Below are 4,589 nucleotides of genomic sequence, written 5' to 3' on the forward strand. Positions count from 1 at the left end.
AGCGGGTAGTCTCGCCTGCTCTGAGGTCATTGTACGAAGTATCGCACGCCACACCGCCAGCCAGCTGTGCACGCTACCGAGACAGTACCCTTATGCGAACCGCCAGGCGACGGGCGCGCATCGCAAGTTTCAGGAGACGCAGCCGCCCCACAGGCGGCCTCAGCACTCCCAGGTCTCCAAAGCGTGGAAAACGCCGCGCGCTTCAGTATATGTAGCCGACCCTCAGCCAGACGTGGCCCGGGAACGGAATCCATGAACCGCAATATGCGTTCGAAACGTCGATGTTCATGTGTCCTGCAGTTCACATGTCGACGCACAATTTACTGCGTTCTTCATCGACCCACGAGCCGAGTGACCCACCGTCCTGGGTGATCTTTTTTTAGTTTTCCACTGTCTCTTTCAAAACATTTGCATGGGCGGGACTGAGGCGTTTGACGTCCATTGTTCCAGTGTTTCGTGTCACGGCCTCACGGCCGATGGGCGTCGTACGGCTCCACACCGGAGCGGACACTGACTCGGGCGAAAGTCATTCAAAACCGGCGCGAGGTGCCGCAGGCCAGCCGCTCCAGGGCTTCAGTGCTCGTACCACACAACATTTCCGCTAGTTTTGAGAAGCACGTGTGGTTCTGCATGCAGTGCACTGCTACTGTGGTCCGTACAGGTAGCATGTAGCGCGACACAACACGCACATCTAAAGACATGCAGTCTAGTCGGTAATGATCATTCCGCTGGTTCACCTACGGAAGCCTTGTTACGACTTTCACTTCCTGTAAATGATCAAGTTTGGTCATCTTTCCGGTAGCATCGGCAACGACAGTCGATGCCGCGTACCAGTCCGAAGACCTCACTAAATCATTCAATCAGTAGTAGCGACGGGCGGTGTTTACAAAGGGCAGGGAATAATTAACGCGAGCTTATGACTCGAGCCTACTGGGAATTCCTCATTCATGGGGAACAACTGCAAGCCCCAATCCTTAGAACGAAGGAGGTTCAGCGGGGTATCCCGACCTTTCGGTCTAGGAAGACACGCTGATTCCTTCAGTGTAGCGCGCGTGCGGCTCAGAACATCTAAGGGCATCACAGACCTGTTATTGCTCAATCTCGTGCGGCTAGAAGCCGCCTGTCCCTCTAAGAAGAAAAGTAATCGCTACTGCATGAAGGATGTCACACTACTAGTTAGCAGTCTAGAGTCCATCAATTCAGTGCCCTTCCATCAATTCCTTTAAGTTTCAGCTTTGCAACCATACTTCCCCCGGAACCCAAAAGCTTTGGTTTTCCGGAGGCTGCCCACCGAGTCATCGGAGGAACTGCGGCGGATCGCTGGCTGGAATCGTTTATGGTTAGAACTAGGGCGGTATCTGATAGCCTTTGAACCTCTAACTTTCTTTTTTGATTAGTGAAAACATACTTGGCAAATGCTTTCGCTTCTGTTTGTCTTGCGACGATCCAAGAATTTCACCTCTTACGTCACAATACGAATACCCCCGCTTGTCCCTATTAATCGTTACGTCGGGTTCCGAAAACCAACAAAATAGAACCGAGGTCCTATTCCATTATTCCATGCACACAGTATTCAGGCGGGCTTGCCTGCTTTAAGTACTCTAATTTGTTCAAAGTAAACGTGCCGGCCCACCGAGACACTCAATAAAGAGTTATGGTAGGATTTCAATGGGGTCCGCCTCGGGACGCACGAGGCGGTCGCACGCCTTCGGCTCGCCCCACCGTCAGGACGTCCCACGATACATGCCAGTTAAACACCGACGGGCGATGAACCAACAGCGTGGCACACAAATCCAACTACGAGCTTTTTAACCACAACAACTTTAATATACGCTATTGGAGCTGGAATTACCGCGGCTGCTGGCACCAGGCTTCCCCTCCAATAGATACTCGTTAAATAATTTAAAGTGTACTCATTCTGATTACGGGGTCTCGGATGAGTCCAGTATCGTTATTTTTCGTCACTACCTCCCTGTGCCGAGTGGGTAATTTGTGTGCTTGCTGCCTTCCTTGGATGTGGTTGCCGTTTCTCAGGCTCCCTCTCCGGAATCGAACCCTGATTCCCCGTTACCCGTTACAAGCATGGTAGGCCCAGAACCTACCATCGACAGTTGATAAGGCAGACATTTGAAAGATGCGTCGCCGGTATGAGGACCGTGCGATCAGCCCAAAGTTATTCAGAGTCACCAAGGCAAACGGACCGGACGAGCCGACCGATTGGTTTTGATCTAATAAAAGCGTCCCTTCCATCTCTGGTCGGGAATATGTTTGCATGTATTAGCTCTAGAATTACCACAGTTATCCAAGTAACGTGGGTACGATCTAAGGAACCATAACTGATTTAATGAGCCATTCGCGGTTTCACCTTAATGCGGCTTGTACTGAGACATGCATGGCTTAATCTTTGAGACAAGCATATGACCACTGGCAGGATCAACCAGGGAGCTGCGTCAACTAGAGCTGAGCAGCCGGCCGCCCGGGAGTGTGTCCCAGGGGCCCGCGCGAACACGCAAGCGTCCGCTCAATTATTCTGCCAACAGGAGGAGCCTGAGCTCCCCTGCACAATACACCTCGAAACCCTCTCAGGTACCGGGGGCGCGCAGCGCCGTCCAAAGTACTTGGTCGGGTTCGAGTGAGGCGCAATCGCCCGGAGTTAGGCGAGTAGACACTTTGGGTGCGACCACCCGTGCTCCCAACTGAGCTTGCCGATGCTGACAGAGGTCTGGGAGCGTGTTGTCGTGGCGTTGCCGGCGGGAGACAACACGCGCCACCTACGGTGACCGACAGCTCCAACGCCAGCACCACAGAAGGGCAAAGCCCCACTTGGGTGCTGAAGCGAACTCTCCCAGCACAGCTCATGTGCCAACACGTCTGCACAGCTGCGATACCAACCACCAGGGAGAACCGCTGGGGCGACCGAGCAGCAGACGGCGCCGCGGCGCCGAGTGCCAGGCGGCGGCGCATCCTAAATGCACACAGTCCTCAATTGGACCAGCACACTGCAGATGTCCACCGCGCTTCGCACCGGGCTCATGAGGACCTATTTTGGCCACACGGCGCCGCGCGCAGTCCGCGTCCGTCGGCCAGTGCGCATGCCACTGGGCGCCCCCAGCAGCAGGCTGTAGCGCGTGCGCCCACGCACCGCACGGCCAGCACGCCGGGTGGGCCCCCCCTCACTGGCCGGGGATGGTCACACCGAACCACCGCCGCGTATCGCTTCACACCCAGATCCCATTCACGTTCGTGGGCATGGTGGGTATCACTGAAACAACCGGTTAGTAGCGCAAACGATCGTCGCCCTCACTGATTCACCTCTAGTGAGAACAACCGCACCACAATGGGTTACCAGTTGTTCATTTGCGTAACTTCACCAGCAAACGTGGACGTCCATCGCCATTTGCAAATTCAACGATTATTGCATGCCTGTCTGTTAGGTGTCACGACACACTACGTCTGCCCACATACACGCAACAAAATGTGCACGCCTAGATAATACGTGGAAGGTGGCCCCCCCCTACGTATGCGATGTCCATTGTGCGAACGACTGGCAACTGGCCATTGTAGCATGACGCAGATGTGGAACGCGGTGCACTATGCTACCACATTGTGTGAGAAGAGACGACTAGGTCTGAATACACGCGCCACTACATCAACAGACGGCTCATGCTGACCGCCATCCAGGGCGCCCATTCCTCCCACAAGTCTCTATGGCGTACCACACTGCAATCCAGCTCTTACGGGGAGACGACACACAGCTGAGTGCACAACATTTGGACCGTTTGGTTTGCCGTTGTTGGGCGCAGTCGTTATATGGTCACACATGCGCCACGGTTTATCATTCAGTACATAAGGACCAGTGTGCAGTACAGTGTGTGGGTTAGGCGTACGACATCAGCGGACAGTGGACACACGCCGTACCACGACGTAGACCGAGTGCTTCAGCATGCGAATGCCAGTGAACAGCCGTGAAGGCCATTCAACACACTAACTCCTAACCGACCAGGTTGCGAAGGCAAGGGAGGGGGGGGGGGGGTGTACGTCCTGCTGCCGTCCACATTACAATGTATATTGGGAGTATGTGGTAAGTCAGCAACACTTGCAAGGTGTTGTACGTGAAGCGATACACAGGAGAGCGGGCAGTGTGAGTAGCGAACTATATTGAGAGGGTTGCGGTTACGCAACATTACATTAATTTAACGAGTCGTATGACAATTACAGAGTGGGTTAAGGCCCAATGTGTGTTGGGTTAAGGCAGAAATTAGGTTGGGTTAAGGCAGAAATTAGGTTGGGTTAAGGCAGAAATTAGGTTGGGTTAAGGCAGAAATTAGGTTGGGTTAAGGCAGAAATTAGGTTGGGTAAAGGCAGAAATTAGGTTGGGTAAAGGCAGAAATTAGGTTGGGTAAAGGCAGAAATTGGGTTGGGTAAAGGTAGAAATTGGGTTGGGTAAAGGTAGAAATTGGGTTGGGTAAAGGCAGAAATTGGGTTGGGTAAAGGCAGAAATTGGGTTGGGTAAAGGCAGAAATTGGGTTGGGTAAAGGCAGAAATTGGGTTGGGTAAAGGCAGAAATTGGGTTGGGTAAAGGCAGAAAT

At 53.3% G+C, this 4,589-nt stretch overlaps 1 pseudogene; it reads right to left on the reverse strand.

Moving 5' to 3' along the window:
- Positions 1-216: 216 nt before the first annotated feature.
- On the reverse strand, positions 217-371 carry LOC124620777 (annotated as a pseudogene).
- Positions 372-4,589: the final 4,218 nt, after the last annotated feature.

Source organism: Schistocerca americana, chromosome 6 (assembly GCF_021461395.2).
Source record: "Schistocerca americana isolate TAMUIC-IGC-003095 chromosome 6, iqSchAmer2.1, whole genome shotgun sequence".
NCBI classification, from domain to species: domain Eukaryota; kingdom Metazoa; phylum Arthropoda; class Insecta; order Orthoptera; family Acrididae; genus Schistocerca; species Schistocerca americana.